We start from the raw sequence: 25,589 nt of genomic DNA, 5'->3' as shown, positions 1-25,589 counted from the left end.
TCTCTTGAAAAGAAGCAAACATATATGGTAATCTAGATTGGGACTGAAACAAAGGGGATAGATTTCACTTATACACCTGGAGAACACTCCCTTAAAGGGTTATGATAATACACTGGTTGAATGTAAACCTTGTAGAATTGAAGCCAGGTTGTCTTGGGCCATGGTTCTGAGCAATGTGATGTAGTGAAGAGCAGCTATACAAGAGTATATGTCAAAGGATAGTAGCTTTGCTTTATTGGGGTGATGAACTATGTGGCCTGGGGTGATCATGCTCTCTCTCTCTCTCTCTCTCTCTCTCACACACACACACACACACACACACAGTGGCTTGACTCATTAACAAACTATGGCAATTCCTCTACGTGTAGGCCAATGGCTTTGGAAATGAGAATATAGTAGTCTAAAGAGAAAGGTAAATGTCTATATGGGAGGCTGAATATTAGTTAAAAAAAAAAAAAAAGGTTTCAGTCTTAGAAACCTAGGGATCGAAAGGTTCTCAAGAAGCCACTCATGCTGGACTAGGGATTGAGGCAGGTTAGAAACAGGTAAATGGTGTGGGGGCTAAGATAGGGTGTACTAAAGAGAACAGGAGGCTCAGCTATCTGGAAAAGAAATTTTGAATCAGGCAAGGAAAGCTTACTTTGGGCGTTGGTTAGATCTGGGGACTAGGATGGAAGAATAAATACTGTCATCTCATTAGGATTTTCCCCCACAGCTGGTTGAGATGGGACTGTCTCCCTTTTTGGAGACACATACTTGGTAACCTGTGTGTACTCTGCATCCTCAGTCTATACACATTGGCTACTTATAATACAATGGGCTGATTATACCCAGGTGACATCTAGAATGTGCTGCCGCCACAATGGATTTTTTAAACACGCATTTCTTATTGTGGTAAAATAAACATAACATAAAATTTACCACTTTAACCTGTTTTAAGTGCACAATTCAGTGGCATTAAGTACATTCACAATGTTGTACAACCCTTACCACTATCTTTCTCCAAAACTTTTTCATCATCCCAAATAGAAACTCTGTCCCCAGTAAAAACACTCTATTCTCCCCTCCCCCAGACCCTAGTACCCTTTAATCTACTTCTTGACTCTATGAATTTGCCTATTCTGGATATCACAGGTAAGTGGAATCATATAATATTTTCCCCTTTGTGTCTGGCTTCTCTCACTCAACGTAACGTCTTCAAGGTTCACCCATGTTGCAGCATGTATCAGAATTCCATTCCTTTTTATGGTGGAATAAAGTCCTCTGTATGTACATGCAACATTTTATTTATCTGTTCATCTGTGGAGGGACATTTGGGGTGTTTCTACCTATTGTGAATGGTGCTGCTACGAACATTGGCACACAAGTATTCATTTGAGTTCCTGCTTTTAATTCTTTGGGGTATACACCTATAAGTGGAATGTTGGATCATATGGTAAATCTAAGTTTAACTTTTTCAGGAATCATCAAAGTGTTTTTCACGGTGGCTGTGCCATTTTACATTCCCACTATCAGTGTACAAGGCTATAGTAGCTTATTTTTATGACTTATGTAGGTATCAGACAGGATTTGGTGAGGAACACAGAAGCCACTATATGTTCTGCACATAAAGGGTTTAAAAGTCAAGTAGGAGCTTACATACAAGTTAGAAGATTTAGGAGAGTGCAGGTGAGAGAAGCTGTTGCCAGCATTTGGGGAATTGTCCCTGAAAGTCAAAGGAGTTACCCTGAAATCTCAGCCTGCAGCCCCAAAGCAGCTGGTTTTCAAAAGCTTGCCTGGAATTCTTGAGATTCCCGAGGAGCCCCCAACACCAACCATCTCAGTCTGTGGTGATAAAGGGCTTGCCAGGAAGCCGTGGGGAATCTCTCATCTGTCCACACATCCAGCTGCAACCATCTCTGAAGACTGATGGCTTCCACTTCCTTTCAGCCTTCCAAATATTACACGAGTTCCTCTCATTGAAAAAAAAAAAAAAAAGCCATATACAGAAGGTCTTGGGAAGTGTAGTTCCCATTCTCAGAAGGGAAAGGTAGTGGTGCCTGCTGACAACACCACACATTATACCATTATACTCTTCTTTATTCTAGAAGGCACTCCAGGGATCTTCTAACCATGCATCAAATTTGACCAACAGAAATTCGACAGCACACATTATACTCTTCTTTATTCCAGAAAGCGTTCCAGGCAGCTTATTACGATGTGTAACATTTGGCCAACATAAATTCAAAGTCGAGCAAATGAAGGCAAAAAGGCAGAAGGAAAGAGTGAAAATGGACCCAGAAATAGGGCTAAGCATGTCTGCCACGCTTGTCTACCTGCTTACCATGGGTGAACCTCATTGTGAGCTGCTGACCACAGGATTTGCCACAGAATTCACTCTCCAGAAGAGAAAAACTGCTGTGGAGATCGGAAAACTTATCTTAAAATATTAAGGTCAGACAAGAACCTCTGTCAAGGAACAGGAAGTCATGTCCTGAGGAGATAAGTAGAGGCTGCAGCCATGGGTAGCTTTGGGGTCGTAGCCGTTTGCTGTGCCTAGAAAGATATCAGGAAAATTGTAAGTGCTGCTCATTGATGTCCCCCAATTCATATGCGGAAGTCCTGGCCCCCAGTACCTCAGGATGTACTTGGTTTTGGAGCTAGGGTCTTTAAAGAGGTAATTCAGTTAAAATGAGGTTGTTATTATGGGCCCCAATCCAATATGACTGTTGTCTTTATCAGAAGAGCTGATTAGGATACAGACATGTAGAGGAAAGACCATGGGAAGATTGAGGGGGAAGGTGGCCATCTTCCAACCAAGGAGAGAGGTTCCCGAAGAGCCCAGCCCTGCTGACACCTCGATCTTGGACTTCCTGGCCTTCAGAACTGTGAGGAAATAAATTTCTGTTGTTTAAGCCACCCAGCTTATAGTACTATATCATGGCAGCCCTAGCAAACTAATGTACCCCCACATCTAAAATTGGCATCATTTATTGAGATGGGGCTGAGCCCAGATTTCTCTTGGTGGGACATTGTCTTTGGTTTCTAATTTGACAAATGTTTACTGAGTGTACAGCTGTGCAGGCCTCTGCAAGGCTCACAAGGAATACAAAGAGGAGAAAGCCCAGATCCCAGCCCTCAGGGAGCTTATAGCCATGCAGATATTCTCGGGAGAGTAGCAAGCTTAGGTATAAAGGAAGTGCTACAGGAGCGAAGGCGAGGAAGAGACTCACGGCACTGAGAGCGACAGGGAAGGCTGCAGAGGAGTGGCAAGCATCTGACTCGGGTCTTGAAGGAGAATGAAAAGAAGGCCTTTCTTGTGTGAGTGTGTATGTGCATGTGTGTGGAGTGTGATGCGAGTGGTGTGTGGTGTGTTGTGTATAATGTGTGTGTGGTGTTTGTGGTATGGTGTATGTGGTATGTGTAGTGTGCATATGTGGTGTGTGGTGCAATGTGTGTGTAGGTGTGATGTAGGTGTGTGGTGTGTGTGGTGTGTGGTGTGTGTGTTGTGTTGTGTGTGTATGTGGTATATGTGTGTGATGTGGGTGTGTGCTGTGTGTGGTATGTGGTGTGTGTTGTGTATATGTGTGTAGTGTGTGTATGGTGTGTTTTGTGTGTGCGCTATGTGGTGTGTGTGGTGTTTGTGTGGTATGTGTTTGGTGTATATGTGGTGTGTTTTATGTTGGTGGTGTGTTGCGTGTATGGTTTGTGTGTAGTGTGTATGGGGTGTGTTTTGCATGTGTGATATGTGTGGTGTATATGGCATGTATGATATGGTGTGTGGTACGTGTGTGATGTGTGGTGTTTGTGGTATGGTGTATGTGGTATGTGTAGTGTGCATATGTGGTGTGTGGTGCGTATGGTGTGTGGTACGTATGTAATGTGTAGTATGTGGTATAGTATGTGGTGTGGAATGTGTCAGTGGTGGTGAGATGTGGTATGCTGTATGTGGTATGGTGTGTATGTGTGTGATGTGGGTGTGTGGTGTGTTGTGTGGGTGATGTGGGTGATGTGTTTGTGGTTTGTGTGTGGTGTGGTAGTGTGGTGTGTGTGTTGTGTTGTGTGTGTATGTGGTATATGTGTGTGATGTGGGTGTGTGCTGTGTGTGGTGTGTGGTGCAATGTGTGTGTAGGTGTGATGTAGGTGTTGGTGTGTGGTTGTGTGTGATGTAGGTGTGTGGTGTGTGGTTGTATGCTGTGTGAGGTGTGTGGGGCAATGAGTGTATGTGATGTATGTGTGTGTTGTATGTGGTGCAGTGTGTATATGTGCTGTATGTGTGTGATGTGGGTGTGTGGTGTGTTGTGTGGGTGGTGTGGCTTGTGTGTGTTTTGTGTGCATGGTGTGTGGTATATATGGTGTGTGTGGTGCCTGTGGTGTGTTGTGGGGTATGTGTATGTGGTGTATATGTGTGATGTGGGTGTGTGGTGTGTTGTGTGGGTGGTGTGATGGTATGCGTTGTGTGTTCATGGTGTGTGTGCAGTGTGTGTGTTGTGTGGAGTGTGGGTGTGTGGAGTGTGTAAGTGGTGGTGAGGTGAGAGGATTTCCAGGACCTTATTGTCTGTGTGGTTGCACTCCCAGAGCCAACTGGCAGGACCTGAGACTGCAGCCCTGGCACTGCAGGAGAGGGTGGAGCACAGCCCGGGTGTGGGTGGAGGGCGGCCCAACCCACATCAGCTCGGCATGCCGTGCTCTGACAAGTGCTTTCAGCCCTGGCATTTAAAGTGCCAAGTTTCTCAGGAGCTACCAACCGCCTTTGGACATGCATAGCCCCTTGCCCACCATCCTGGCACAGTACGAGGAGAAGAACACAGGCCACTGGAAGAGGGGGAGGGCAGAGAGTGCGCAGAGTGAAAGAGGGACCACTGCAGGGCCCACAGGGGCTGGGGGAGCTGCTCAGGGCCCCGCACCCAGGATTAGTCAAAAGGTGACGGTTTAGGCCATCACTGCTGGTCAGGCAGACTAGCCTTGGCTCTGATGACCTTTTAGGGACCTCATGCTCCTTTTGGGATGGTGCATAGGTGTCCCTGCCTGATGGAACCCTCCAGCACCGCAGGCATGTGTGAGAGTTGTCAGAGGGGGCAGCAGGCTGATGGATGGCCACACCAGCTGCTCACACAGCAGTAGCGCTGACTTCCTGCCCCTGGGGTAGGCCAGAATTCAATGAGGCTTGGAGAGAAAATCTGCCAGAATGGCTTCCCTTGCTCTTTTATGGGATGATGAGGCCAGGTAAGATTCAACCTTCTCTTCAGGTGTCTGGGGAAGGGTCTGCTTGGTCTCTTGATTTTAGTAGAAATAACTGCTGCGTTTCTTACTCTGGGCACAAAGACATGACGACCAGCCTTTGGCTGGGCTGACAAAGGATTTTGGGGGTGCATGTGCACACATGTTGAGGGGCAGTGAGTGTCTGCGTGGGGTTAAACCTCTTAATTTCTAGAAGGATCCCACTCCAAACAGATACTGCAGGCAGGTAGTGTGGTGGGTTTGGCTGGACTGTAAATGCTCTGGCTGGGTGAGAGTGAGTTGAAGATCAGAAATATATACTTGTTTCAAGTTTAATTTTAAAATACCATCTTGTTTTGGGTGACAGGATTATGTCCTCTATGTCTTGAAACAGGGGCGGTAGAGGAGACAGAGAAACTGGCAGGAGAAATTTCCAAAATATTTAGTCATGTCTCTCCTTCTGGAAGCCTCCCTCTGCTCCTCAGTGACTGTTGGAATTCCACTTGGCCTCTCTTGCCAAGACCGAGTGATGAACAGAGGCGTCTGGTTGGGAGTTTATGGGCAAAGCTGGGATAGTCAGACACACAAGCATGGTGATTGAGAGCTTCTCTGAGCATTTCAAGAGGCTGTTGGGGAATTTGAGCCCCAGCACACAGCTGTGTGTCCTGAGCTGGGGCTGGTCCCGCTAACCAGGCTAACCCCTTTGCTTGCAGGTCAGATCAAGGCAGCGAGTGGGCACAGAGATCTGGAAGCCAGGTGTCCAGACCTCCCGTCAGTCTCATTGCTCCCGAACAGGGCCTCATGGAAGTTCCCACATCCCTACATCTCACCACAGGGATGGGCACCAATTCACTCCATGACTAGGTGACTCTTGTGAACCAATGCCATTTTAGAAACTAGTGAAAGGGAGATGACTGAAGACACAAGCTGTCACTCAGGCTGGAGTGCAGTGACATGATCTCGGCTCACTGCAACCTTCACCTCCCAGATTCAAGCAATTCTTGTGCCTCAGCCTCTCAAGTAGCTGGGATTACAGGCATGTGCAACCGTGCCTGGCTAATTTTTGTGTTTTTAGTAGACATGGGGTTTCATCATGTTGGCCAGGCTGATCTTAAACTCTGACCTCAGGTGATCCACCCGCTTCGGCCTCCCAAAGTGCTGGGATTACAGGCATGAGCCACTGTGACTGACCATTTACAGAGGGAAAAAAAAAGCATCTCAAGCGAAGCGTCTCAAGGCCTAAGAAAAGCAGCAGTTAAGGAGTGACAGGTGCCGCAGTGACCCAGGGGTGATTGTCACCATGAGCTGCAGGATAGTGGGAGAGTTGGGCCTCAGGAGGGAGGCCGGCCTCATAACCCACCTCCACTCCCACACCTGTGCAGCTTTGGGCAGGTTTCTCTACCTCTCCAGAGTCATCTGAGAAAGGAAATGAGACCTTTCCCTCCTGAAGACAAAGGGCTGGGTAGCGTCTCTGATGTCCCTCCCAACTCTGAGTAATTTATGTCAGTGAATTATACTCACTTTCCTTCTGAGCAACTGACTCTTGTTTCACTCCAGTTTGGCTCCTGAGGGATGGGGATTATTCAGAACCATGAGAGGTGGCATGCTTTCCTTATTGAAAATGGAAGCAAATTTGTTTTAGTCTCTTTGGACTGCTATAACAGAATGCCACAGACTGGGTACCTTATAAACAGCAGAAATGGATTTCTTACAGCTCTGGAGGCTGGGAAGTCCAAGATCGAGGCAGATTCAGTGTCTGGGGAAAGCCCACTTTTTGGTTCATGGACGGCACCTTTTTGCTGCATCCTCAACATGGTGGAAGGGCAAGAGCTCTCTTTGAGGCTTCTTTTATAAAGGCACTAATCCTATTCATGAGGGCTCCACCCATGACCTGGTCACCCCCCTAAAAGTCTCCACTTCCCAATGTCATCACATTGGGGATTAGGTTTTTAACCTATGCATTTCCGTGGGACGCAAATATTCAGACTATAGCAGAATCTAAGGATATGCCACATGACCAGGCAGTGGGGAGGAGAGAAGAGGGGGAGAGAAGAATGTAGGTGATAGGTGAGAATGAGAGGGAAGAGGAGAGGAAAGAAAGAAGAGGGGAAGAGGAGGGGGAGGAGGAAAGAGAGAGGAAGCATCCAGCATCCCTAACAGGGTTTGTCTGGATTGGGTAGTTTGATTGATGGAGTCCTGGGCTGATCAGTATTGGCATCTTATTCAATCTCTACCAATTACTGATTTTTCTCTGATCAGAGAAAACTATTTGCAGATATGCATTATAGATCCCAAGGAGACACCAAGGAGAAAGCTCAGATGACTCTATATGAATTCATTTCTAGCACCAGAGAAACAGCTCAAAGTATGTCTCTGCATAGTCCTGAATCAGTGGCATGATCTTAATATAATGCTAGTGATAGCTTCTATTTAATTGAACACACATAATGCGTGATATTCTCTGCAGCCCCTTAGATAGCATTACCTCATTTAATCCTCACAACAACCCTATGAGGTAGGTATACTTATTGTCCCCATTTTAGATCTGGCTTGTGTGAGTAATATATCCAAAGTCACTTAACCAATAAGTAGTGACACCTGGATACACGTTTGTCTAACTCCAGAGCCCAAACTATTATTTATGACACACTGTGGGCTCCCTAAGCAAGGATCGTTGTCTCCCCAAGGCCAAGCCTCAGCCCAACATAGCATAAATGCTCATTGAATGAATGAATGAATTATGGAAGGGCAATGAGGTCAACAATTGTAAGGCTGGTAAGAAAATTTATATCATGTCCCAAGAATCAAATTGCTTTAATAGATTTCCAAGGCAAGCCCTGAAAACAGAGAGGGTTTGTTTTTCAGCAATGTCCATGCATAAATGCAATTTTTTATTTTTAGTTTTGCAACCACAAAGGGCCCTGAGTTTCCCTCGTGAATGAGCTCAGCATCCTCACGTTTCCAAGCGGAATCAACACCGCAACTCCTCAGACCACGGTGGCTCTCTTCCCAGCACACGCTTGCTGTGACCTGCACCCCTGCATTGTCCTCAAAGACTCACTAAGAAAACATATTTCAGAAGGAAGGACATAACGGAGCCCAGGATCCAGTTCTGCGTTTGGCGTGGCCCCAAAGACACTGTGTGCAGAGTCAGAAATATGCTTCCCAGTTGACTCCATGGGCTGCTGTTTCAAAAGAGCTGTCATTCTTGTCTGTTTACCACATATCTTGTTGCAATAGGCTCTTCTTTTTCAGAATTTTTTCATTTTCCCTGGCATTTTGTGTTTTGGTAATTGCCTACAAGAATAGTTCTATAACATAAATCAACAATGAAAACCAAATTACCCCTGCCCACATCCTTTCATTCCTTTTTCATCTCTAATGATATTTTCTGTATGATGACTAACCCAGACTGACGTAATTTATCAATTGATCTTGACGATGTACATTAGAAAATGCGTTCTGCAGGCCCCAGCAGGCCATCTTCCATGTGCACCACGTAGCTTTAGAAAACTTATTAGTGCAACAGAAATATCTAAAGCCCAGCCTTTTTGCTAAGAATATTAGAACCGGTGCTAATTACTTTATTAATCATAAAGTGAAACAGCAGTGCTATGTCACCACAGCCATAAAATAAGTGGTTTTATGGCAAAAGTAGTTAAAGAGAAAGGACAGATTGGATTTATAATACTCAGTTGGTTAAAAAAAAGAAATTATGCATACTAGCAATTTTCTTTCTTTGGTTAAATGTTCATTAAATGTGTACCACTAAAAACCATTTGTAACGAATTCCCTAGTGGGTCCATGCCCTAAGAGAATTTATTTTGAAATACAAATTAAGGCTTAAATTTGCCTTTTTATTAAAAATAGGTATAATGAGTCAACATATTTCCTGAGAGAAAGGAGAGTTGCAGACGTGGCTGACGAGAGAAATCCGGTCACTGAAACCTGAAGGCCATGCTGGTGTTGGGGATTTACACTGTGCTGCAGGTGCCTGTCACCATTAAGGGCGGCAGAATTCAGAGGCTTTGGTCCAGGTTAAAGCCCAGAGGCAGCCACTGTCTGAAGACAGGGACACCACCATGGCCAAGACCGTCATTTGGGGTGATGTTTACACTTCCATTGTTAGGTTAGATGATTTCTTTTCTTTAAAGTCAGTATTGTCTCTGAGTAAATAAAAAGAATCTTGAGTTTCTGCAAGTATGCTTGGTTTTCACACACCTTGCAATTAAAAAAAAAAAACTAGGGGCCGGATGCCGTGGCTCAAGCCTGTAATCCCAGCACTTTGGGAGGCCGAGACGGGTGAATCACGAGGTCAGGAGATCGAGACCATCCTGGCTAATACGGTGAAACCCCGTCTCTACTAAAAAAAAAACAAAACAAAAAAAACTAGCCGGGTGAGGTGGCGGGCGCCTGTAGTTCCAGCTACTCGGGAGGCTGAGGCAGGAGAATGGCATGAACCTGGGAGGCGGAGCTTGCAGTGAGCTGAGATCCGGCCACTGCACTCCAGCCTGGGCGACAGAGCAAGACTCCGTCTCAAAACAAAAACAAAAAACAAAAAAAAACTAGGATTCATCAACATTTTCACTTTCTGTTACTGATTAAAGCCACTTGTGTGTGTGTGCTTGCATGCGTGTGTGCATGTGATTAGATGGAAGAGAAAACATTAATATTTGTTGAGTGCTAATACATTTCAGACACTTTATACATTAATCTATTAATGACTATCTCATTTAATATTCAAAACAGGTGTGTTATAGGTGGCCTATCTCCTGTTTACAGAAACCTGAGGTGCAATAATCTCTCTCTGAAGGTAACTCTGTTAGTGATGTGGAATCCTGACTCAAGACTGCCAGATCCCAAAATCCATACTCTTTATTCTGTACCAGGGCATTTCCAATTAAAATGCAAGACAAAATTACTAAATGCTGAGTGCAGGCCGATTTCACAAAGCAAAATGATGAAGTAGATAATATTGTCTCCATTTTAGCACTGGACACTCAAAAGAGGGTAAGTTGTCAGGGTCACATAGTTAGAGAGTGAATTCTGACCCAAATCTGTTTATGGGAATCTAGGACCCTGTGTCTATGGTCTCAGTGTCCTCTTCCATCAGAAAATTTCCAGCCCTAGGAACTTTCTCCTTGTATTAAATATCTCCTGGCTCAAAGTTAAATTCATTTTCTTTTGCTTTGCCATTTATTTATTTATTTATTTATTGAGACAAAAATCTCTGTTGCCCAGGCTGGAGTGCAGTGGCACGATCTTGGCTCACTGCAACCCTCCCTTCCCGGGTTCAAGTGATTCCCCTACCTCAGCCTCCCAAGTAGCTGGGATTACAGGCATGTGCCATGATGCCCAGCTAATTTTTGTATTTTTAGTAGAGACGGGATTTCGCCATATTGGCCATGCTGGTCTTGAGCTCCTGACCCCAGGTGATCCACCCACCTTGGTCTTCCAAAGTGCTGGGATTATAGGCGTGAGCCACCACGCTCAGCCTGCTTTGTCTTTTGTGATCAATAGAAAAAATACTCACCACCATCCTTCAGGTAATCCGTCCACATAGTGTGAACTCTTTAAATTACTCTTCAATGGGTTAAACAATCCCAAATTACTAAGTTTTCTCTTGCTGAAGACAGTATTCCTAGTTACTTCTGACCACACAGAATCAATAGAAAGAAGCCAGACCAAAGAAACTGCCTCTTAAAATAGAACATGCCATCTTTTTATGTCACAGCTGCGACTAGTATTGTTTCAAATGAACAGAGTGTGGAATTGAGGACTCAACTTAGGTGAAGCACTGCCATGAAGTAGGCACCCATCAGATGTTGACTCTTTCCTCTCTCCTTGATGGGCCCACTGGTCCAGGATATGAGGCCTGAGAGATTCCTATAGGAGGAGAGGATGGATGCTTTGACAAGAAGGTAACTTTAGGAAGATGCAGGTAGCAGATCTTAGGGATCGGTGTTCTAGAACAGTGGTCCCCAGCCTTTTTGGCGCTAGGGAACCATTTCGTGGAAGACAATTTTTCCACGGATGGGAGCAGGGGATAGTTTCAGGATGAAACTGTTCCACCTCAGATCATCAGGCATTAGATTCTCATAAGGAGCCTGCAACCTAGATCCCTCACATGCACAGTTCACGATAGGGTTCATGCTCCTATGAGAATCTAAAGCCGATGCTGATCTAACAGGAGGTGGAGCTCAGGTTGTAATGCTCACTTGCCTGCCACTCACCTCCTACTCTGCAACCCAGTTCCTAACAGGCCAGGGACCAGCATAGTTCCATGGCCCAGAGGATGGGGACCCCTGTTCTGGAGCAAAACTCCAATTGGAAAGTAAGGCAAAGAGACCAAGATAGGAACGTAGCAATAACTCTGGAGTATAATGTAGGGCATAAATTAAAGTACACATTCAAGCAAGGATTACTTTCTTATTCCATGTGTTACTGAGTCATTTGGATCCTTAACGTCCTATGTGGATATGATAGGTCCCAGGACCTGGGTTAAGCTTGAGGCAGGGCCAGTTGTATAATTTGTGTGGTGTCGTGCAAAATGAAATTCCAGGCTCCTTATTCAAAAGCTAGACAAAAGTGCTGTTAAAGTTTCCAAAATATTACACTTTTTGTTTTCTTTCTGGTTTCTTTCTCTATTGTGCTTTCTAAAAATTTGCTATTTGATATTGTACTCCCTCAGGCATGGGGATATTTGCAAGGGCCAGTATGGACTCTCACAAGTGCCTGGGGACCCCTATTTGTGACTTTGCAGTGTTGCCCACTGGCTTCCAGGGCAGGACATTCTCTGTCAGCCCCCAGATTGATGTTCTCTGCCCTGCCAGGTCATGGGAGTCTGCCCTAACTCATAGAGGACTGGAGACTCTCAAGGGATCACAACTTCCACACTGAGAAGTGGTTGGGACCTGGGTTGGGTAGGCAGAGGCTCACACCTGCCTGGATGTGTACTGAACAGCCATGGTATTGCCAGCCTGGGATGAGGCCAGCTGTCAGCCAGGTATGGGGACAGCCACCACCTTGCCCTACCCTGAGACACCCCTGAACCTTCCAGCATGCTTGTCTGTTCACAGGCTCTCACTGGAGGCAGAGAGTGATGAGAATGACAACTTGCACCCCACCCCATCCCCAGCCTAGGTGATCTCACTGATGCCCCAGGCAGTGGGCAGGATTCATTGCAGGGTGGGGTGGGGGAGGTGGGGCAAGGGCAGGGCACCAGGACAAGGAGGCAGTGAGGAACCCTTCCCAGGGAATAGGGAGATTGTGGTGGTGGGGCCTGAGTGTGAAACAAGGCTCCCAGATCCTGGTGCATTCTTCAATTTCCCATCGAAAATAGGAATTCAAAGATAAAATTAAGAATTTCAAGATGGTATCTTAAGAGCATCCCTCACCAAGCTGGGAGCTCTGGACACCTGCACTGATGTGTGCCCTCAGCCAGCATTGATTTGAGGTGCAGCCTCAGTGACTCCATCATAGATATTGGAAAACCACTGGGCTGGAACACCAGGCAGGTCACAGGGGCTTGCATTTGTGATTCAACATTTCTATTTATATGTGCCTTTTATAAGTGCTCCATGGCCTTTTAATAACTTGGTGTGTCATCTTGCCCAGGGTTTTCGTTCACTATTAATACTAGTTCTGTCACTGTTGAGGCATCTGACTCTGGACAGACTCTGCTCCTTGACTTCCTCTTCTCTTTTAGTTCTCATTCTTTGTGATTCTGCAAACTTAGTTTTAAAGCCTCATGGTGGATATTAAGACAAACGACATCATACAGGGTAGTTCACCCTGTCCATTGATCTGTCTGGCTTCTGTGTTTAAACAAAAGCAGCTAGCAGTCTTGCCAAATCCCTCACTCACCCTACGTAGTATTTGAGATCATGTTTCAGGAAAGGGAGGCCCCTGTGTCCAGTTATTGATTAACTGGGGAGGAAAAAAATGGCTTTGCCTCATTTCTTATTGGTAGCAATGTATGTATCTTTCCAGTAAGCAGCATGACACTTCAGGGGGCTCTGGAAGGCATTTGACACTCTGGCATCAGAAAGCCAAAGCCTGGGAGGTGTGGCCAGCAGTGTGTGTACCCGGGAAGCAACAGAGGAACACAGCATCTGACAGTTCTACCACTCCTGGCTGTGTGACCACAGGCTAGTCACTTTCTGTCTCTGGGCTTCAGTTTTTTCATCTTAAAATAAAGAGATTGGACTAGGTCATCTCCAGGGTTTCATCTAGCTCCAAAATCTAAGATTTTGTGACTGTGAATCAACAAATTCCATCTTCTCAGGGGCCTCCAGTCAAGTCATTCTGGAGATCACAGTCTTTCATAATCTCTGAAGCTTCATTTCTCAAAACAGCTCAGAGTGGGTCTGGCATGGTGGCTCACGCCTATAATCCCAGCACTTTGGGAGGCTGAGGTGGGTGGATCACCTGAGGTCAGGAGTTTGAGACCAGCTTGGCCAACACGGTGAAACCCCATTTCTACTAAAAATACAAAAAATCATCTGGTTATGGTGGTGGCTGCCTGTAATTCTGGCTACTTGGGAGGCTGAGGCAGGAGAATTGCTTGAACCCGGGGAGGCTGAGGTTGCAGTGAACCCAGATGGCGCCGTTGCTCTCCAGCCTGGGCAACAAGAGCGAAACTCCGTCTCAAAACAAGCAACAGAACAAAACAGCTTAGAGCACAGTTCCCATCCTGTTAGAAAGAGGAGAGGCATTGAGGTACATGTCAGGCTCCATCGTAAATGCACGTGAATGGGATATGGACCCAGTGACTCAGAGCTCGCCAAAGACCCCAGTCCATGAGCCGTCTTCCAGTGAGACTGGCATTGCTATTCTTGCCCCTTCAGGCAAGGGTGTTCTCAGCTCATTGCTGAGTTCATTATTGTAACAATACAAAGAAGTCAGCAGTTAATTATATACTGAAGAAGCTCCTTCCCATCAGCCTCTACTCAGCTCTCTTTTTCATGCCCTCTGAAAAGACATAATCATCCATTATAGTCATCACCAGCTTTGTTACTTTGTGTGCCTCTAATTGGCACTTTTCTTTTAGACAGTGAGGTATAGTGGAAAATACGCTCATCGAAGAGACAGCAGCCTGGTGTTGTGGTTCTGGGCCTATTAATACTCCATTGTGTAACCCTGAGTGAGTTCCCTTCACTTTTTTGGGTCTTGACCGTCCAATCAAAAGGAGAGGGTTGGAGCAGATCTAGCTAAGCTTTTCTTCTGCCAGACATTCTGTTACTCTCTCCCCAGGTGTGCCCAGTAGCATGCCAGTTATCACGGGAGACATGGAAAAGCAAACATGTGCTCTAGCCCTGGCCCTCAGAAAGTGCTCAGGGTTGGGGACCAGGTAGAAATGGAGAAGTGCATCACTGTGCAACTCTTCAAGGGCTACAGGAGTTTCCAGTAGGAAAATTTAATTTGCTAGCTGGAACAAGAGGGAAGAGGCCATCCTGGCTCCACTGGAGAGTCTCACGTTGGGAACAAGGGCGGTAATGCTGAAGGGAAGGGAGAAGTCAGACTAACAATAAAGGCAAAAGAGTTTGAACTTCATCAGCAATAAGGGACCAGTGTCAACATTTGACTAATGCAGTTACAGCATGAGACAGACTCCTTGGAAAATGCGTCAGTTAGGAATGCATTTGGCTGCACCAATCACTGTGGTCTAAACACACCTGGGCTGATTTTTTTCTCGTCTATAACAGGACATCAGGAAGTGGCAGGTACTGGTGTTGGCTTAGCAGTCAGGGTTACTGTGACATTAGAATGCAGACACTCTGATGCCAGGGTTATTTCTGCAATTTCCTTAGCCTTTTACTCATGGTTGCAAGACAGCTGCTATGGTGCCTGCTCACATCTCTATATAAGCCAAAAAGAGAAAAGATAGAGAAAAAAAAAAAGAGTGACTGCAGGGAGGGTTTGCAGCAGTTAAGTTATTCTCTTTATATCACAAAAATCTTTCCAAGTAGCCCCCAATCCCAGACCCCCTAAAACAAAACTAAATTTCTGATTTTGTCTTAAGGGCCATAGCTTGGCTACATGGCTATCTGTGCTGTGAAGAGGCTTCCCAGCCTCTCATAGGAGTCATCCCCAATCCTGCTTTCCCTCACAGCCTCCTATTACACATTGTGCACTGATTTTAAAAAGATTTTTTTTTGTGTGCCAGCTAACTGTGAGCATCTTAAGAAACTTCCCACCTTTGTGTCTGGAGCATTAGACGCCGTGCTGGGTTCACAGTGATCCTTCATTCATGACTGTGGTTGTGAATACAGCGAGAACAGCTCGGACAGGGAACTCCCTGCCTCTGTTACTTCTCTTAAATAACCAAACCCCTGATGTGTTGGCCAGAATGTGTGTTAATATTCTGGCCCTATTCCAGCATATTTCATAGCAGCCATTAAAGAATATATTCTTAGGTTTGCACTTATAAAATTTTATTGGCTTAATCCATTTATTATCATACATTTGAAGTTGAAGTCTTGAAGTGTAGCTTAGCTACATAGCTGCACCTACCCATTGGTACAACTACAGCATGCAAGATGGTGAGCTTCTAGCAACAGTTTTTTTTTTCTTTTAGATGGAGTGTCGCTCTATCACCCAGGCTGATACAATCAAGACTCACTGCAACTTTTGCCTCCTGGGTTCAAATGATTCTCATGCCTCAGCCTCCAGAGTAGCTGGGACTACAGGCATGCACCAGCATGCTCAGCTAATTTTTGTATTTTTGTAGAGATGGAGTTTCACCATGCTGGTGAGGCTGGTCTCAAACTCCTGACTTCAGGTGATCTGCCCACCTCAGCCTCCCCAAATGCTGGCGTTACAGACATGAGCCACCGTGCCTGGTGACTGGTGACAAATTTAATTCCTTTACCAGCTCTGAACAGCCTCTGTCCATGGTAGATAACTGTAGTGGTTTTTGCTCTTTCCTGAATGACTATTAAAAAAAAGTTCTCAGTTTGATCAAATAATTTGCCTTGCTTCATCCATAATTCTTCTTCATCTCAATTGAGCTTATTCTGTTAAAGGGCAGGAAGTCCTCTGAATTTCTATTTCTGGACAGGTTTCTGTGGGAGTCTTTTTCATTTTTTTCCTGCTGCTTTTCTCCTTTATCTTTACAAGTTCCTGTTCTATAAAACCAGTCATTTTTACTGACCATTACTGCAGGCTAAATTTTTCCCTATAAACCCTAATTTTGTAATCTGGGAGCAATATACATTGCTGATGCGACTTTTATTCCCTTCTCTCCTGAGTCTGGAAGAGTAGCCTTTCTTTTGTAGATTTATGGTGAGGTCTTATACTCAGCACTCTCACATGGCAGATGAGTTTTCTGACTATAATGGACCATTTTACAGCCTTATGGTTTGCCTATTTCTCAATGAATTTAATATTTTATCCAATTTGTGAGCTAAAAGTTAACTCCTGGGGTTTTTTAAATTGATCTAGTACTATTGTAAAATGCATGTTTCTTTATGTCTAGAGCCTATGGACTGCAATCACTGCATGTGAAGATTATGTACAGATTCTAATATGCATATTCATCTCACTATGCTATGGAACTGGTCCTTGCAGAGTTGTGCCTCATGAAGGGACACGGTAACCTCATATGCTTTCTAAATTGATGGCCCAAATGCAGCAATGTCCCCCCCACACATACCCTCCCCTACTGGTGGCTGTCTTCATGGTAGAAGGGGAAGACAGGAAACATCCTACAGTTGTACATTTTGGAAGTGGAGCATGAAAAGAATAAAACTGACCTTTTTGAGATTAAGTTGTTTACAGAACAGGTTTTATGGTCTAAACCATGCCTCCGGATGCCCTGGGGGCGGCAGTAAATGGAAGCCTCAGGCTGGAGGGAGAAGCACAGCTCCCCAGCTACTCACATATTCACATATTCTCTCTCACTTGAGGGCGGATATATTTCTACCTAGCAAGGAAGCCGTGCTGACACACAGCCCTAACACAGAATTCCATGTTCCTTTGTGTTCAGGGAACAATGATTTAGGTTAGCTGGGATTAACTCACAGTTGAACCTCGGCAAGATGGGTTCCGAGTCTCTCAATGAATTCAGGAGTCACTGATGGCTTCGTGAATGGGATTCGTTACCTGATGCATGAGCTGAGTTGTCACAGGCAGGGCGGGGAAGGGCAGACTGGAAAATCCCCATGCCTGGCTGCCTCCCGATGTGTTCCCCGAGACTGTGCTCTGGGGGTTTCTGTGAAGGGGAGCCCTCCCATTGCCAGCCTGCTCAGACCACACAGGCACGCACAGCCCTGCCTCATGGAAGCATCTTACAATTTTTAAAAAGTCCTTTTCTGCAGAGAGCCCAGAGCCCACATGTTTTAACCCCCAAGTGGTAGCAGGCTTGTTTTGATAGTTGGAGCCAGACGATCACATCTGTATAAAATAATATTCACTGGATGATGAGGTATATCCATGAAATCATCAAAATAAGCAGTAAAAGCAGATTTTGATAGCCTCCATCTAGAATTGTTAAGCCTTTCTTTTTTTTCTTTTGAAAAGGGGATAGAAGGAAGAGCTGTGCATCTAATACAATCAGTCCTTTTTGGTGAAATGTGTGAATGGGCTACTGTCAGTCCAAACAGGTGTCATTTAGTGTCCATTCATCTTATTTCTCTCAGTAACATGTCAGTCTCCCTTGTCTTCCACTCACATTATTCAAGGTGAAAAACACTGAATAGGTTCTTGTTCTTTGTATTTTTTTCATTGTTCTAGGGCTGTGCTGATACCGACACGTCAAGTCTATGATTTGGGGGAGAAAGGAGTTAGGAGGAGAAAACCAACATGGATTGAACACCTATGATGTGCTAGGCTTCATACCCATCATCTTATTTAACCTGCCCACATTTGAGATGTGGTGATGTCATCCCCACTTTCTGACTGAAGACACCACAGTTGAGACAGCTCCAGAAAGGGTCCCCCCAGATCTTGCAGAGGTTAGAGACAGAGGTTAGAGTTTGCCTCAACACATCCTTGAAAACCCCATGTGGCCTAAAAAGCAAAGCATTTAATGTAGTATTCATAGCGATCTATTTCATTTGTATATGCTGACTTACATATATCAATTGTTGTATCTTAGACAATGACATTTTATTTCGGTAGTTTATAGGCCTCATCCTTCAAGTACTGAAAAAGAAAAAAAGAAATGCTCAAACAAACTTTGAAAGTGTATTCATGGTTTTTAGTTTCCTAGATCTTTCTGTGACTTCTACCTCTCTCCATTCCTTAATGTGGCAGGGAGCTTCCACAGTTGGGTGGAAACAGGGTCACCACGGGCCCTATTGATTTCAGGCCAAACAAACATGTCCCTACTCAGAGGATAGGCTTAAGAACAAAACACTTCCCTGGGTTTACCTAGATGGTGGCATTCAGCGTAAGGGGAGAGGGGATGGCAGTAGAATGCCCAGGCTCTTTTGGGACAAACCTGCCATGCTAGAGTGGATGGATAAGGTCGCACACGTGCTCCTCGTCTTCAGGTTCCCTCCCCAAACTTACGACTGTCTCAGATGCTTGGGCTCCGTCTGCCTCTCTATCTGGTGCATGTGCCCATTCACTCGGGCTTACCCCTACCCACACTCCAGCGCATAAGTAGATTATCTCTAGATCAAATGACATCTTTGACTCTCAGCTGTCATCAGTTGATGCAATCGGAGATTAATGAGGCATCAACAGTCTGGTGAATGACAACAGTGGGTTAACATTTAGAACGGACCTTTCTCCTATCCTGTTTGGTCCTTAATTGCCTGTTTTGTTTCATCTTAGCAAGCACCAAGCCGAGGCTGGGCATGGTGGCTCAGGCCTGTAATCGCAGCACTTTGGGAGGCTGAGGCAGGTAGATCACCTGAGGTCAGGGGTTCAAGACCAGTCTGGCCAGCGTGGTGAAACCTCCTCTCTACTAAAATACAAAAATTAGCCAGGCATGGTGGCACGTGCCTGTAATCCCAGCTACTTGGGAGGCTGAGGCAGGAGAATCACTTGAACCTGGTAGGCGGAGGCTGCAGTGAGCTGATATCATGCCACTGCACTCCAGCCTGGGCAACAGAGCTAGACTGTCTCAAAACAAACAAACAAGCACCAATTAAAAAAAAAAAAATAAAAGCACCAAGCCGAGACGTAGCTGTATCACGTCTAGCTTCATTCATACACATGTGTAAGTATTCTCAATGGAGTACAGTGGATGGGCACAGCCATAGGACAGCTCTGGGTGCAGCTGAGTTTGACTGCCAGAGAAGTGTGGGGTAAATACTATTAAGATGAGCTTGATGCTGCTTGATGGAGCTGAGTGAGTGGTGCCATATGGCAAGGCTGTCATCACGAATAGCAGCAGCTGGGCTAGGAAGAAAAAGGTGACTCTCTGTGCAGCAGCATAGGGGAGGGGAATTCGAAAGACATCACGAAATCCTCTGGGGAAAAGAAATAGAAATGGAGCCAGCAGAGTCCTTGAGGTCAAAACACAGCTGGCTTTGTCTTTTCCCTTACGATTGTGGCCACACTCCTCCTCCAAAAACAGATGTAGACTCCAACGCCTCTGTTTTGCAAGTCAGCTTTGGTGGGCGACATAGACTGGAGGTCAGGTTGCCATGAAGAGATCCTCAGGCTGTAATATGGTTGATGAATCTGGAAGGTCTGAACACACGGCTATGAAGGAAGGCAGGGGAGCAGAGGGGAGGCTGCAATGCAAGTGTTGAAGTGCTGGGTATCTCTGAGTTTCCCAGAGCAGGGGCTTGAGGTAGGCTTATCTCTAAGGGAGAGGTCAAAGCTCAGAGAAAATCATACTGTGGGCTCTTCCATGCTCCTCAGAATATTGCAACCTAGCTGGCATCTGGATAAAATAAGCCGCCTTCTGCAAGAGGAGTAGCTGAAGCAAAGCTGTCATAAAAAGCCACATGTAGCCAGGGCAATGTGTGTGGAGGGAGGAGGTGGGGATTTTCCTGCCTGAGAGCCGGCTCTGGGCCCACCTGCATTGCCGTGGCAACGGTGGTGGGGGAGGAATTTATAGGCTCATTCCTACGTGAGTACCTTAGGTCTTTTTAAATTCCTGCTGGCTTCTCTAGCCACCCACCGCTTCTGTGAATCAGCGCATGGGGCTCCGGGAGATGCTCTGTCACAGTTTGAGCCTTGACACAGCTCAGGGGATGCGAGGAGGTTCGGAGGGACTAGGGGAGCAGCTTTTCAACATTTTGCTTTGGTCTCTGGAATGTCAGTTCAAGGGCCTAGATGGAAAAAGCAACTCTGAAGTGTGATTGCTCAAATCCGCTTCATTCACCCAAAATGTGAAGGGCCTTCTAAACAGCCCAGTGAGGTGTAAAGCAGTCAGAAGGTCGGAGTTTCCGCTCTGAACTGTTTATCGGTGCCACGCTGGGTGAGCTGCAGGTCACATTCCTGTCCCTAGTCCGGTCTCCTCTCTAAACTTGGGTACTGGACAACCTGGCCAGAGTGGGCCTATACACTCCAGCATTTTGTGCACCCTGACTGGACTTCTCTTTGGTTAACCACAGCTGGTTTAAGGGCACAGCACTTGTCCCGATTACTGTCGCCAAGAACTTTCTAAACCAAGCCAAGCTAGCTGCCTGTCAGAGCCAGCCAACAGGAGTCGAGAGTCAGGGCTCAAAAACCGAATTTGGTGCCAAAAATCCAAATACACTGAAGCAAATGCTCACCTCCTAAATTACATTAAAAAAAAGCAACACCCCCGGTGCTTGTCCTAAATGCAGGTCACGCTGGTGTCATCCCCACTAGAGTGAACCTGGGGATAGGCAGAGCTGGGTCTGAATGTTCACAGCTGCATTTCAGGGCCTAGCATGGAATGTGGCAGAGAGGAGGTGCTCTCCGAGGATCTGGGCTCTAGAAAACTCTGTCATGAGGCTGTCACATGGAGAGGCATGGAGTCTGTTGTCATTGGCCCATTTTAAAGATGGTAACATTCCACGGTTAATAAGAATAGCTGATGTTTATTGACCTCTAAATTGTGTATAGCATCATCATAGGTGCACAATTTTTTATTTTTTATTTTTTTTGGGGACGGAGTCTCGCTCTGTTGCCTGGGCTGGAGTGCAGTGGCCGGATCTCAGCTCACTGTAAGCTCCGCCTCCCAGGTTTACGCCATTCTCCTGCCTCAGCCTCCCGAGTAGCTGGGACTACAGGCGCCCACCACCTCGCCCGGCTAGTTTTTTGTATCTTTTAGTAGAGATGGGGTTTCACCATGTTAGCCAGGATGGTCTCGATCTCCTGACCTCGTGATCCACCCATTTCGGCCTCCCAAAGTGCTGGGATTACAGGCTTGAGCCACCGCGCCCGGCCAGGTGCATAATTTTAAAAAAGATTTTTCTTCTATCAAAGTTACACATGCACATAATTTAAAAAATTAGATTGTGAAAACACCAGTCCCCACTCTCCTCAAATTTTCTATTCCGCAGAGGCAGCCATTTTTAACTATTTTAGTGCATTTTTTGGCATTAACCTTCATATCTTTATATAATGTGCTTGTCTTGCTATTTATCAGGATTTCTTGCTCTGTAAAGTGAGGATCTAGTTCCCTTTTACTTCTTTGCCACTGAGACACGCACATACACACACATACACAACACACTCCTCACAAACTCCACAAGCATACCCCATGAACACACCCCTCAACACACACCATGAAAACACACACAGCCCCCACACACACTACACACACACACCAAACATATATACACACCCACACACTTTCTGGACCTCCCATTTTGCAATATGGTTATATCGTAACTTTGGGTACAATAGTCATTGTTTGCATTTTACGGATATGTAGATGTTCTATACAACTGACTTATGTAGTAAACTATGATTACTTTCCTTTGCTGCATAATTTTTCTGTTTCTCTTGAGTTATTACCTTGGGTTTTTCACCTGTGCTTGTGTGTTTGTGCTTCCTACTCCCTCATTTATCACTAAGTTGACTTCAGACTCTCCTCCAGTTGCAAATCTCTCAGTATTTCTCAAGCAATTAGGTATTCTGGTAAATTTCACCATTAAAACATATTCAATCTCCTTTCTTGGTTTCATTTTGTAAGGTGGGGAATAAGAACAATTTTAGCTTTTATCTAAGGGGCCTACCAGGACAAATCAATTTGCAAGGTCCCCAGACCTGTAATTCTGAATGAAAGTTGGTCTATGTTCACATATTATTCTATTTAATGTTGAAATTTTTTTTTGTCCACCTGCCTCTAACACCTCCTAGAACTTTCTACTGTAAGACCTAGCCGCAAAAACACTTGTGTCTTACAAGCTGTAAGTATAAAAGCATATGTATCCTGCCCACTTCATCCTCCTATCAGCTCACATGTACTGTGTCTTTTCAATTCAAGTAAGTCAGAGCTAAATTGAAAATTCAAATCTGTCTGGGCATGGTGGCTCACGCCTGTAATCCTAGCATTTTGGGAGGCCAAGGTGGGAGGATAGCTTGAGCCCAGGAGGTTGAGACCAGACTGGGGAACATAGTGAGGCCCCTGTCTCCATAAAAATAAAATAATTTTTTAAAAGAAAATAAAATCTTTAACATACATATCACATTTGAGGTACTTGCTACCACTGTCAAGGACTGACATTCTGGCATGAGATTTGATTCTAGAATATAAAATGTCTTGTGCTCTATCTTAAATGCTATTTGCTATCTAAAATGTATAAGATCACCCTTGGAACAATAGGATTTAGAACCTTTCCCACAATCCTCTCAAAGGTAAGGATTAAATGCACTTTGGATTAGGATATCAGGAGGCAGAGCAGTATTCTGGGTGAGACTTAACCCAATGGCATCCTCAAGGTTAGAACCCTGGCCAGAGAGAATACAAGAAAGAATACAAGAAAACTGTATTCCTTCAAATACAGGTTTTGACAACCTCCAGTCAAAGCCTGTCTGTCTTTAACATTCAAATCCTTCTCTTTATTCTCAAATCATCCATGCCGATAGGGGGCCAGATATGTACTTCTTACTTTCAAATTAGCCACATCATTGTCTCACTAAGACAAGCAATTCAGATTTCAAGACTGGATTCTGGCTTTACTTTCACCCTACCCCAATTTTTCCCTCCCTCTTTCCTTTCCTTCTTCCTCTTTCCCCATTTCGGCCTCTTGTGCCTCCTGTGCCTCCTGTGCCTCCCCTGCCTCCCTCCTTCCCTCCCTCCCTTCCTTCCTTCCCTCCCTCCCTCCCTCCTTTTTTCTTTTCTTCTTCTTCTTGTCCTCCACCTCCTCCTCCTTCTTTCTCTCTTTCACCTATGAGGGCATGGACGTGAGAGTAAAATCATACTCTTGAGCTAAAATCTGTAGTTGACTGGCTGTATGACCTGAAGAAGTCTACATAGGCTTGCTAAGCATTTTTTTATCTGTAATAGGGGGCTACTAAGACACCTGTCAATTATGAGAATCCAACAAAGTTATGCATGAGAAGTACCTGGTACAGGGCTTGCTATATGCTAATTGCAGAATAAATGGCTTCACAATGATATCTTAAAACTCACCTCCAAATTCAATGCTGCTTAAAAAAGATATCCCCATTCTAGGAAATTTTGGCAGTGTTTACCGTATGACTCCATCTTTCAGCTCTTTGGAATATTTGAATAGAACAAAATGTTGGTTTGGTTCAGAGAATATATTTTGGTCCAGTTTTATTCTGGCTTAATTATTTTAATAAATCTATAGATTTTGCTTGGGTTCATATTATGAAAATGTAAAATTGGGGCTGGGTTTGGGGCTTTTTATTCTGGTGTTTTAGATATTAAAATCTTGGATTCAAAGGCTGTCATGGGACTCCTACCCTTCTGCTGAAGCCCAGAAAAGAACATCCAGGGACTTGTGAAATAACAGACCTCTCACTGCTGGAACAGGATACTGCCCAGGTTAAGTGGCATAGAAAGGATTTGATGAGTCTGTTACCTAACTGCACAATATCATAGTTATCTGGAACAAACAGTTCACGGGCCCATTGGCAAAGAGCCTCTTAATGTGGCTTCTCTTTGGCAGAATGGCATCTAGTGCTCACCTGTCAGTGGGAATGGCTGCGGTAGCTGACAGGAAAGGTGATGGAAAGGAAGCATTTCAGAACTTTTATCTACAGCAACACATCCCAGGTTAGCCTCTCAGCTGCTGTGCGTCATTAGAGGTCCTGAATCTGGGTGCTCTGCAGGCTTTTATCTCAATGAAGCACTTGAGGCTGTTCAGGGTGCTTGATGAGAGAGAGGTGAGTGGTTGTCAAGGCAACCTTCTTTGGATTCATTCACGGAATGGAAGTTGGAGTATGTAAGAAAGCCCCAGGAATAATGGTCGCAGTGGAACTACCCACATCGAGCCAGTTCAGGAAATCTACGCACTTAAAAGAAGAAAATAAGATGAGAATATACACAACCAGGCTTACCTGGTGTCTGCATTTTTCTTCTGTGGGTTTGATTTGAAGAAAGAGTTTGGCTCAGAGAATAATGTGCCTCTTCACTCCATGATGTCACAAATGGGTGCTGTTGCTATGACAGTTTGCAGAAAACACTTTGTGTAAGTCTGTTTTCTGGGTAGAATCCTAAAGATATGATAGATGACTTTCCCCAGAATGTTTTAATGGCCTCTGCTGGGTGAAGTACCCAGTGCGTTCTGTGCCTGCATTTTAGTTACTTATTCATTCAGCCATTTATTCAACAAATACTGGCTGAGTATCTACTATGTGCCAAACTTTGTGCCCACATGAAGCTTATGTTGAACAAATATTTGTTGTTGAATATGGTGTTGGTATCATGTGCTGTGAACACAGGCAGGAAGGATGCCTGGGTACTAGGGGAGCCCTAGAGAATACATATCAGAGAGGCAGCTTCCCAGGAGCCTTCATTTCGATAGCCCAACAGAAATGAAGCCCTGTTATTCTTCCATGAAACACTCTCATGCCACCCATTCTCTCAATCCAGGGCTTCTGTCCTGGGCAGAGTCGTTATCAATATATGGACAGATTATTGAAAGAGGCTCCGAATGGTTCTTCCCGACTCTCATCACTAACCCATCTAATTCATCCTCTGCTGTCCTGACCAACACATTTTCCTTAGACACTATTTCCCTGAGAACCATCTTGATGGACCATCAAGTCTCATTATCTGTCTGGCTCCAATGAACACCTCTGGTTTTATTCCTTACTTCAGCTGCCATTTCTGATACATTCATTTCTTTACTGTGCCTAGGATGGACCTCCCACTTTTTTATCATGTAGTCCAGCCTGCTTCGGATGCCCTCTGTTTCCCTTTCTGACCCCCAAATCACTGGCCCTGTGCCACTACCCACACTCCCACCCATTGCTCAAGGCTCAGCTGAGCCTCATGTGTATGGCCAAGATGGCTGGTTATTCTCCAATATTCATTCTGT

General features: G+C 45.1%; 1 long non-coding RNA gene across 4 annotated transcripts; it reads right to left on the bottom strand.

Annotated features, from left to right (window-relative positions):
- Positions 1–2,089: 2,089 nt before the first annotated feature.
- Positions 2,090–24,731, bottom strand: LOC117094402. Of its 4 annotated transcripts, none has more exons than XR_004441535.1 (4): positions 24,607–24,730; positions 24,235–24,417; positions 18,276–18,345; positions 2,090–2,535 (listed from the first exon to the last, which is right to left on the bottom strand). It is a non-coding gene; the product is annotated as an uncharacterized LOC117094402 (long non-coding RNA). The 4 variants fall into 4 exon arrangements; XR_004441539.1 differs by lacking the exon at positions 2,090–2,535 and adding an exon at positions 8,215–8,510 and having other exon boundaries at positions 24,607–24,731; XR_004441537.1 differs by lacking the exon at positions 2,090–2,535 and adding an exon at positions 10,921–11,085 and having other exon boundaries at positions 24,607–24,731.
- Positions 24,732–25,589: the final 858 nt, after the last annotated feature.

Source organism: Trachypithecus francoisi, unplaced genomic scaffold (assembly GCF_009764315.1).
Source record: "Trachypithecus francoisi isolate TF-2019V2 unplaced genomic scaffold, Tfra_2.0 Contig01440, whole genome shotgun sequence".
Classification (NCBI taxonomy): domain Eukaryota; kingdom Metazoa; phylum Chordata; class Mammalia; order Primates; family Cercopithecidae; genus Trachypithecus; species Trachypithecus francoisi.
Note: the sequence above shows the minus strand (reverse complement) of the source record. Positions and strands in the feature narration are given on the sequence as shown.